The 10,886-nt window shown below is 41.3% G+C and overlaps 1 pseudogene across 1 annotated transcript; it reads right to left on the bottom strand.

Moving 5' to 3' along the window:
• Nucleotides 1-7,803: 7,803 nt before the first annotated feature.
• Nucleotides 7,804-8,469, bottom strand: LOC307092464 (ornithine decarboxylase antizyme 1-like; annotated as a pseudogene). The gene has a single exon. The product of its transcript is annotated as an ornithine decarboxylase antizyme 1-like (transcript).
• Nucleotides 8,470-10,886: the final 2,417 nt, after the last annotated feature.

Below are 10,886 nucleotides of genomic sequence, written 5' to 3'. Positions count from 1 at the left end.
TTTCTTTCTTCTTGCCCAGTTGGCTACCTATTATAAGGGCAAATAGGTTTTGCGGTGTCTTGCCATGGTTCTCATTAGTATGTGTTTTGTTCAGTCTTAAGTTAATCAAGATAGCTATTCCAACAGAGTTTGACAATTCAGACAGAACTATTGTATTACCCATGAGATTTTAAAAAAATCAAATTATGATTTTTCTGGGGGTAGTAATAGCAAGGGATACCTGTTTCTGAAAAAGGTTGAGACAAAGAGATTTTTCAAGTAACCAAATTAACATGAATTTGAGTAAATGAAAAGAGGGTAAACCAAAGTGACTGCTAGTGTTTTGCTTATCTCAGAGCATGCACACTTATTTATGCTCCATTGTTTGTGACATAGCATGTGATGTCACCTAGTACTGGTCCCTGGAGGGAAACCCAAGTGTGTCCAATGTTAACCATAGTGCAGTGGACTTTGCCAAAAGTTTAAAGAGAAACACATGACTCCTGGATTGCTGCAATATCTAATTAGATACTGAGTAGTGGGAGAATGTTGAATAATAAGAGCAGGGGAAAAATCTGGCATGTCTTTTGTTGAAATTCAATCCCCTTGTTACCCCCCCCCCCCAACATTCTCTGCAACAGTCTGAAAACTTTTCAATCACTTTTTTAAGGATGCAGTGAATTTTATCACAATTTTGTCAATCAAAACCACATGTGCTTGCTCCATTGATGACAGAGAATAACAAAATCATATTTGTTAAGACCAAAACTCAGGTAATAAATAACTGGGATGCAATGTGAAGTCTAATGTTCTTTAAAGAAACAATGAACGTTGCCGAAAAATTTAATTTGGAGAGTAAAATGAACTTTTTGAAGAGAAAACCATATGAAAGTTGTGCATGTGACTCAAATGACCTTTTCCCCCTTATCAGACCAATTCTATTTTTCCATCCTGAGGCCATAATAAGAACTCTTCTACGAACTGCCCAGTGTTTGTGCGTTGTAGACTAAGATCCGAAAGTGTAGGTTATAGTTATGACCATATTTTAGAGCAAGGATGGGCAAACTACCATCTGCAAGCCGATCTGGTCCATTGCCTATTTTAAAAATATATATATTTTATTGATTTTTTTACAGAGAGGAAGGGATAGAGAGTTAGAAACATCAATGAGAGAGAAACATCGATCAGCTGCCTCCTGCACACCCCCTACTGGGGATGTGCCTGCAACCAAGGTACATGCCCTTGACCGGAATCAAACCTGGGACCCTTCAGTCCACAGGCCGACGCTTTATCCACTGAGCTAAACTGGTTAGGGCTGCCTATTTTTAAAAAAATATATTTTTATTAATTTCATAGAGGAAGGGGGAGGGAGAGATAGAAACATCAGTGATGAGAGAAAATAATTGATCAGCTGCCTCCTGCACGCCCCCTACTGGGGATTGAGCCCGCAACCCAGGCATGTGCCCTTGACTGGAATTGAACCTGGCACCATTTCGTCTGCAGGCCGACACTCTATATCTACTGAGTCAAACCAGGTAGGGCCCAATGCCTTTTTTGGTGTGTGAATAAAGATTTATTGGAACACAACCACACTCATTCATTGACATGTCATCTATGGCAGCTTTCATGGAACAATGGTGGTGTTGAGTAGTTGCAAGAGACTGAGTGGCCCATAGAGTCTAAAAATATTTACTTACTTTTTATAGATATAGTTTACTAGCCCCTTTTTTTTGTGATCAATAATTTACAGATATAATACAATTAAAATGGCTGATTCCTGGAGAACAAGGATTAAGAAGGATTGTGGTCATATAAAAACAATTTCCTGCTGATTCTTGGGCTATGACATGGTTTTTGTTTTGTTTTGTTTTGTTAGTGGTACTATAAGGAAGACTAATCCTGTGTATGTGACAAAGGCCATCAACACCCACTCAAAGATCTCTATTCTGTATTACTGAAATTACTTGCTCTTGGGTTTGGCTTTGGCAAGTAGCCAGAACTTCTCTATCTACCCCCTTACTGAGGAGGCCTGGCTCAAACCTAAATACATAGTAGCGACTCTAGGAGTGTGGAAGCTTCAAGTTCCTCCTTTGGCATCATTACTGTGGAATGATTTGTCCTAGCATGTGTATCCCAGGATAGTTAAGGACCAGTCATAGCCTTGCCTTTTGAAAGTGATGAATGTTAGGGTGTCATTCTGTATGTTTTTTATTTTTAGCTTTGGAAGCTGTTTGGTTTTAGGAATGCTATCAATTTTAATATGATTGTGCAAAGAGAACAAAAGAAATGTAATCATATCTTGAACAAGATCTTTGATCACTTAATAGATGAATTAAAGACTTTCAAAGGCCGTACACCAGGCGGAATGCTTCAGATTTATCGGTAATTTTAGAAGTGCTTTGTTATTAGTTCCGTATTTCCAGCCATCCTGCAAAAGGTATTTCAAAATGTGTATTAAAGTCAGAGCCAAGCTGCCTCTCTTCTCCAACGGCTACAGAGCTCCAGGGAACTTTTCTAGGAAGGCAATGTCAGGATATTTGGAAAGGTTAATTCATCTCTAGGTGATAGGAACCAGGTTCTGTCCATTTTTAAAGGGAAGGAATAGAAGGGGGAGGAGAACAGGGAAAATAAAGGCTACATAACTACAGAAAGTAACCATGAAATGTGTAAGGTCTGTGGACATTTGCTTAAAAGAAATCAGGCTGGGGGCAGTTAAAAATTTGAATGGTAATATAAAAAGGTCTCACTCTGATTAGGTATTTGCAGGTGATTAATGCTCTCATCATTGTCAGTAAGTATGAAGATGGTAATAATTTTAGCAGACTAGTTTGATTTTATGTGTGGTTTATCTAACATAGCAGAGATAGCAAGTGATTTCTCAGCTGCCTCCTCTAGCCCTGATTTCTTTGTATATCTGAATTGCAGAACATCTTTCAAACTTACCCTTGCCACTCAGAAAATAAGCTGAATCTGTTTTGTCCAGGGCCCTGGGGACTCCTGGGCCTTTTGGGCTTTGAAGCACGAAGAATTAAGAGGAAACAAACTAGTGAGATATCATGAATCTTGGAGGCAGGGTAATAGAAATATTCTTACTTAGTGCAGTAGAGTCCCCCCTTATCCACAGTTTTGCTCTCAGTGGTTTAAGTTACCTATTGTCAACTGCAGTTTGAAAATATTAAATGTAAAATTCCAGAAATAAACAATTCATAAGTTCTAAATTTCTCAGATTTCTGAGTAGTATAATGAAATCTTGTGCTGTCTTGTCCTATCCCACACAGGATGTGAGTTGTCCATTTTTCCAGTGTACCACATTGTATATGCTAGCTGCCCATTAGTCACTTAGTAGCTGTCTCAGTTATCATGTCGACTGTCGCTGTATTGCAGCGCTATGTTAAAGTAACCCTGATTTTATTTAGTAGTGGCTCCAAAGTGCAAAAGTGGTGGTGCTGTCAATTTGGATGTGCCAAAGTGCTTCCTTTAAGTGAAAAGTATGTATGTATAGGAAAGAAAGCAGTATATATAGGGGTTGGCACTATCTGCAGTTTCAGGCAGGTCTTGAAATGTATCCCCTGTGAGTAAGGGGCACTACTATATTCCCCATGGCTGACATGTTGAGGACCAAAGTTTAATTGGGGACATCTTCTCCTGATTTTAGGGAGGCAGTACAAAGAGCCCTGAATTGTAAGCCAGAGGCTTACATTTTGTACTGATATTTTATGAGTCCATATTTAGAGTCTCTCTTTCATTTTAACGTGCTGAGTACACGAATGGTCACATTTACCAATCAGTGGCAGACAAAGAGCTTATTAGACCACTTTCTTGGGGAGTTTTGTGAAGTAGGTTATTTTGATGCTAGAGGCCCAGTGCATGGATTTGTGCACTGATGGGGTCCCTTGGCCTGGCCTGTGCTCTCTCACAATCTGGGACCCCTTAGGGGATGTTGAAGAGCTAGTTTCGGCCTGATCCCCGCAGGCCAGGCTGAGGGACCCCACAGGTGCATGAATCTGTGCACTGGCCGGCTTTGGCCCGATCCCCACAGGCCAGGCTGAGGGACCCCATCAGTGCACGAATCTGCGCACTGGGCCTATAAGATCTTTTGTTAACCTCTTCCCGCCCTCCACCTCCCCCCTTCCCTCTGAGATTCATCCGAATGTTCTGTTTCCATACCTGTGGTTTTCACTCATGCATTGAGCATCTGCCCCCTGGTGGTCAGTGTGCATCATAGCTACTGGCCAGTTGGTTGGCCAGTCACTTAGGCTTTCATATATATAGATTGGAAAGAAGAGAAGAATTAGATAAATGTGGCATGCTTAGACCTCCCTGAAAGGGTTAGGCCTCATCTGGAAATTTTAGTTTGGTTTTGGGGACTATATCTTAAGAGATATATTACATATTAGAATATGTCCAGGATAGTGAGAGGACTTGAAATTAGTTATTCATTCAGCAGACTTTTTTTTCTTGGTACATGAGTGTTTATCATATACCAAGCACTGTAATAGTCACTGGAAATACAACAGTAATAGACATATATGGAACCCACATTTATGGAGCTTACAGTCTAAAGGGGAAAATAGAATAGTCAAAGAAACACACACACACACACACACACACACACACACACACACACACACACCAGCTATCTAGCTAACAAGTCATGAGTGAGCTGTGATAAATAGGGAGGGTGAGTAGCATCTAAATTAGAAAGATTGTCAGACAGTATCTCTAAGGAAATAATATTTAAACTGATGATTAAAGGATGGGAAGAAACAGGGTGAAGAGCATTCTGGAAGAGTGCAATGGTCCTGAGATGGGGAAATATTTAACACTAGAGGCCCAGTGCACAAATTCGTGCATGGGTAGCATCCCAAAGGGGACGGGGGAGCCTGGGACGCAATCGACCCTCCGGGTGGGCGGTGGGATGCCCTGGCCAGCCCAGGATCCAGATCCATCCTGCTGATGTTTGCACTAGTTGTTGGGAGCAACCTGGCAGCTGCTTTTATATCCTTTCTTCCTTGTGCAGCATCTAGGGAAGGGATGCAGCCGCGGTGCCCGAGGCCGACTTCTAGGAGGCCAGCAGTGCTGTTGGGATTGTGCTGGTGGCACTGGTCCATCAGTACCTGGCCCATTCTCTGGAGATTGGACCTGCAGGACTACTGAGGGAGTGAGTGGCTGCCACCAGGCTGGTGAGCCACCAGGACTGGTTGGTCAGCTTAATGGCACTCCCATTGTGGGAGCGCACTGACCACCGGGGGCAGCTCCTGTGTTGAGCGTCTGCCCCCTGGTGGTCAGTGTGTGTCACAGCAATTGGTCAACCAGTCGTTCTGGTTGTTCTGGTCTTTCAGTCGCCTGATGCACCGTGCAAGAGTAGGCCTTCACAGTTGTGGCGGCTGCCTGGATCCCTCCCTTGCAGCCCCAGCGGCTGCCTTGATCCCGTGGCTGCCGCTCTGGCTTCGCCCGGAAGGTCGTTTGGAAGGACATCTGGTTTAATTAGCATATTACACTTTTATTATTATAGATGTTGGGGACTGAAAGCAGGTTGTTGTCACTTTAATGCAGTTAATGAGGGGAAGGAGGAGAGTGATGTAGCATCAGAGGAGGACTTTTGTCAGATCACCCAAGGTCTTAAGGAGCATGGACAGGAGGTTGGAATTTTTTATAGGTGTAATAGGAAGTCACTGAAGGTTTCAAGCAAGAGGGTAACATGCTTTTTAAAAATAAATTTATTATTGAAAGTATTACAGATGTCCCCTTTCTGCCACATTGACCCCTTGTAGCCTAACCTCATCTCTCACCCCAGGCCTTCACCACACTATTGCCAGTGTCCTTTGGTTATGCATATATACACATAACTTCTGTGATTAATCTCTTCCCACCCACCCACATGTTTCTTAAAGTGGAAGTTTAGGCTATTGACTTGAGATCTTTCTTTTATCATATTGGTGTTTACAGCTATAAATTTCACTCTGAGTACTGGTTTATATACATTCCGTAAGTTTTGGTGTATTGTGTTTTTGTTCTTATTAATTTCAAAGTAGCTTCTAATTTGTTTTGTGATTTATTCTTTGACCCATTAGTTATTTAGGCATATGCCATTTAATTTTCACATATTTGTTAATCCCCCAAGTTTCCTTCCATTATTGATTTATATTTTAATTGCATTTTAATCAGAGAGGATACCTTTTATGATTTCAAACTTTTTAAATATATTGAGTTTTGTTTTACGGCATAGTGTGTGGTTTATCTTGGAGACTGTTTCATGTGTGCTGTTGTTGAGTGAGTGTTTTATAGATTATTGTTACATGTAGTTGGTTTACAGCATTGCTTAAGTCTCTGATTTCTTATTGATCATCCTATCTAATAATAGAGTAACATGTAAATTACCATCACTCCGCTACGCCCATGATTGGGCAGCGGGAGGCTGGGGGGCGGGACTTGGGGTAGCCTATCCGGCCATTGAGAGGCACGGATCTGCTGCCACTGATGGGGGCTACCCGGCCATTGAGAGGCACGGATCCACTGCCACTGAGGGGGGCTACCCTGCTGTTGAGAGGCGCAGGGGACTCCCGCCCCCTGCGCCTCTCAACAGCAGGGTAGCCCCCCTCAGTGGCAGCGGACCATCAAAAGTGGGGGAGCTGGGTGCCTGTCTGCTCTGGCACCAGGCCTTTCAGAAGCCTCCGCCGAGCCGGAGGCTTCTGAACATGTGCATGGTTCAATCATGCACTGGGCCTCTAGTCTGTTCATAATTGAAAGTGGGGTATTGAAGACTCACTCTGTTGTTGAATTCTTTATTTTTCCCTTGTCAGGTACACATATTTTTATCATTGTTATGTATTGCTGATAGACTGACCTTTTTATTATTATGAAATATCTCTCATTATTACCAATAATATTTTTTCTTTTAAAGTCAATTTTGTCTGATATTAATATAGACAGTTCAGTTCTTTTGTTACTGTTGTTTGTATGATGTATCTTTTTCCATCATTTACCTTTAATTTGTTCATATCTTTGAATCTGAAGTATTTCTCCTGCACACAACATGTAATTAGTAATGCGTTTTTTTAAAAATTCAATCTGACAATCTTTGTCTTTTGATTGGATTATTTAATCCATCACACTTAGTGTTATTATTGATATAGTTAGAATTACATCTGCCCTTTTGTTTTTGTTTTCAATATGCCTCCTTAATTGTTTTCTTTTGTATTAGATACTTTCTCTTGTAACATTTTATTTCTTTTAGAGACTTTTATATTTGTTTATTTTATTAATGGTTGCTCTAGGTTTACAATTATACATTTTAAATGATCAGAATCGACCTCAAAGATACAATTATATTGGCTTTTAAATTTCCGATGTAATTACCTTTTCTGGTCCTCTTCAGTTTTTGTGTGGAGTTGAATGACTGTCTTGTGTCACTTTCACCCTGAAGAACTTCCTTTAGTATTTCGTACACTAGTAGAAAATTATCCCAATTTTTGTTTATCTTGGAATGTTTTTTTCACCTTTATTTTTTTTAGATGTAATCACTTTTATTGAGATTATTGAAAGCATTAGAAAAGTAGATTTATACCTATCTTTCCAAGTTAAGACCTAAAACTATTTCCAAAAGTTCAAATAAACTCCTGCTGGGAGTGAGCATTTATTTGCATAGTTACAAGATGCTGACAAACCCAGAGGAGCGGAGCAGGCCTTGCATTTGCAATCCAGTGCAGCAGTTGGCCACACCCCAGCACAAAGCGAGACACACAGAGGGAGGACAATCTGTAATGATCTGTCAGTGATAGCAAAGGTGAGGAGTGCAGGTGGTGCAGCTGCTACTTGTCCGCCTCAGAGACTCTCACATGTGCAGGCCATGAAGCAAGCATTAGGTCTCTTGGGGACAAGGGGATGCTTCATTCTCACAATCTCAAAGCCCTTAAAGCTGAGGGTATGGACCAGAGTTGCTCTGTGATCATGGTTCTTTTGGAAGCAAACGAAGACATAGTCACAGGCATCCGCTCCTCCACAAACTCCAGAAGAACTGTGAAGCTGTCTTTGCTCCCCTCAGGCAGAGCACCGCCTGGGATCTCCATGTAGAGGCAACTGCTGCTCAGCACTGCCCTCCAGTTAATGTGTTTGACATCTGTAAAGCCTGGTCTGACATTGAGAATTCTCGGTTTCCTATCAGATGTCAGTTCATCTGTACATTCAGCCTCTTATAGAGTAAAATTAATTAGCTGAAAAATTGTGATCCCTCTCTATTTCCTCACCCACCTGGGATCTTCAGGGGAGGGTGAGGAACATCAGGAGCCCCACTGAGGCCCTGGACCCAGGTTACTACAGCAGTTAAGGGAGACCCTGCAACTCTTGTGGCTGTGGGTGGCTGTTGCTGCTGTGCAGGCTGATAAGCAGCATGGTGAGGCTGGTGTGAACCGTGGTGCTGGGTTTATTCCCCTTCTTCTCTCTTATGAAGCAGTGGCTATTGAGGATCTGCTGCAGGGAGAATTTCACCATACGGCTGCTGGGGTCTGAAACCTTTATTTTGAAATGTAGTTTTGCTGGTTATAATATTCTTGGTTCACAGTTTTGTACTGTCAGCACCTTGAATATGCCATCCTACTGCCTTCTGGCCTCCACTGTTTCTAATGAGAAGTCTGATCTTAATTATGTTGGGGTTCCTTTTTACATGATGAGTTGTTGCTGCTTTCGGGAATTTTTCCATTTTCTTTGGAATTCAACTTTTGGGTTTTGATGTCTGGGTGTGGATCATTTAAGTTTATTTTAATTAAAGTTAGTTGAGGTGTTTGTGTGTGTGTGTGTGTGTGTGTGTGAATTAATTTACTCCATCAAATTTGGGAAGCTTTTTAGCTATTATTTTTTTGAATATTTTTCCTGTTCCTTTCCCTCTCACCTCTCCTTCTGGTAGTTCTGTTACATGTATTTTGATTCATGTAATGGTACCCCACATTTTTCTGAGGTTCTTTTCATTTTTATTTATTATGTTTTTCTCAGCTCTTCAGATTGCATACTCTCTATTTATCTCTATTCAAGTTTATGGATTCTTTCTTCTGTGCTCTATTATTGAGCCCCTCTAGTGAATATTTCATTTGAATTATTGTACTTTCAACTCAGAATTTCTATTTGGTTCTTTTAATAGCATCTGTCTCTTTGTTGATATTCTCCATTTTATGAGTCATTGTCATCTAATTCTTTAATAACTATTTCCTTTAGTTTTTTAACATATTCATAATAGCCAATTTTTCGAAGTCTTTGTCTACATAGTCTACCATCTGGGCCTCTTGGAAAAAACTTTAGTTGCCTGATTTTTTCCCCTGTATGTGACTCGCACTATCCTGTTTCTTAGCATGTCTTGTAATTTTCAGGACCAGGGGATCAGATAATATATTTTAGCAACTTTAGACACTGATCCCCACCTTCTGGGGTATTTTGTTGTTTCCTCATTTTGCTTGTGTATTTGTTTAGTAACATGACTAAAATAATTCTGCAAAGTCTATTTCTCTTGCAGTGTGTATTCTCGGATGACCTTGCTAAGATTCCTCCTCCCCTCTTTTTTTTTCTTTCGCCTGGCTACTTAGGGGATGCCTCTGGGTTAGGGTAGATTATTGTTTACTCAGTGTTTGGTCAGAAGTCTCTCGTGCTAGCGAGGCTTCCACTCTCCTTCACAGGTTTGTGTTCAGTTTGGGTAATGCTTCCAAGTCTGCCCTGCACTTGACTCTGATTGTTCCTGAGTTGGAGCAGCCTAAGCATGCACTCTCCTCTTCCCAGTGCTGATTGTGATTCTAAGGGGACTCTTCTTGCCTGTTGTTGTTTCTATTAAACTTTCAGCTGCTCAGACCATTTGCTTGGATGGTGGGGCTACTGGCCTTTTCTTAATGTTCTTCACTAAGATCTCCACTGTTTTTAATAAGACCCATAGCCTTGCACAAGGACCCAGTGGCTGAGATCTTTCTGCCAAAATGGGTAACTTTATCTTAGTAAGTGTTTTATATCTCAGCTGGAGTCTCCTGTTTGCCCACTTTACCCTTGAGCAGAATTCTTGCCTTGAGATGAATCGTATATAATCCCTCTTACATAAAAACCAGTGAATTCCTTTAAGTTTTAGTGCCTTGATTCTGCTGCCCTCTGCTTTATTCCCCTTCTCTGTCTTTTATGGATGCTTTTGGTTCATGCTCATTGCCTTGAACCTCCAGACACCTGCCTTGCTCTGTCTGTCCTACAGTCTTCTTGGAGTCCAGCATTGTACTTAAATCTTTATTTGTGTCTGTTTAAAATCCTATATAACTTCAAATTTTCTGAGAATCTTTGAGGTATTATAGTCAAAGTGAAGTTTCAGAATTTCCTGGGTATCCCAGTTCAGTCTCTGTTTTATTTTATTTTTAAAATTTCTTTATTGATTAAGGTATCACATATTTGTCCTCATCCCCCCATTCCCATCCCAAACCCCTCCCCACACATGCCCCCACCCCCTGTTGTCCATGACCACTGGTTAGGCTCATATGGATGCACACAAGTCCTTTGGTTGATCTCTCTCCCTTATCTCCACCCTCCCCTACCTTCCCTCTGAGGTCCGATAGTCTGATCTATGCTCCTTGTCTCCAGGTCTGTTCTTGTTCATCAGTCTATGTTTTTCATCATTTCCCCTAGATGAGTGAGATCATGTGCTACTAGAAATACACTTATAAGAACCGAAAATGAGACAAGCAATAATTCAAATGAGAAAGGCAAATGAATCAGTCTGTAGTGAGTTTCTTTCTGGGCCAACAGTTCTTTTGAGTCCCAATTTCAATGTCAAACAGTTCCTTATGTGTACATGTCAGCAATGATATTTCAGTTCTGGATGGTGGACAAATGGTGGTAATGCAGGTCCGACCCTCTCTGGTTTGGTCCTGGGCAACCTGCAGTGACGCACA

The sequence above is a fragment of the Cnephaeus nilssonii genome (genome assembly GCF_951640355.1).
Source record: "Cnephaeus nilssonii genome assembly, chromosome: 20".
NCBI lineage: Eukaryota > Metazoa > Chordata > Mammalia > Chiroptera > Vespertilionidae > Cnephaeus > Cnephaeus nilssonii.
This window is presented reverse-complemented; position numbering and strand designations above follow the sequence as displayed.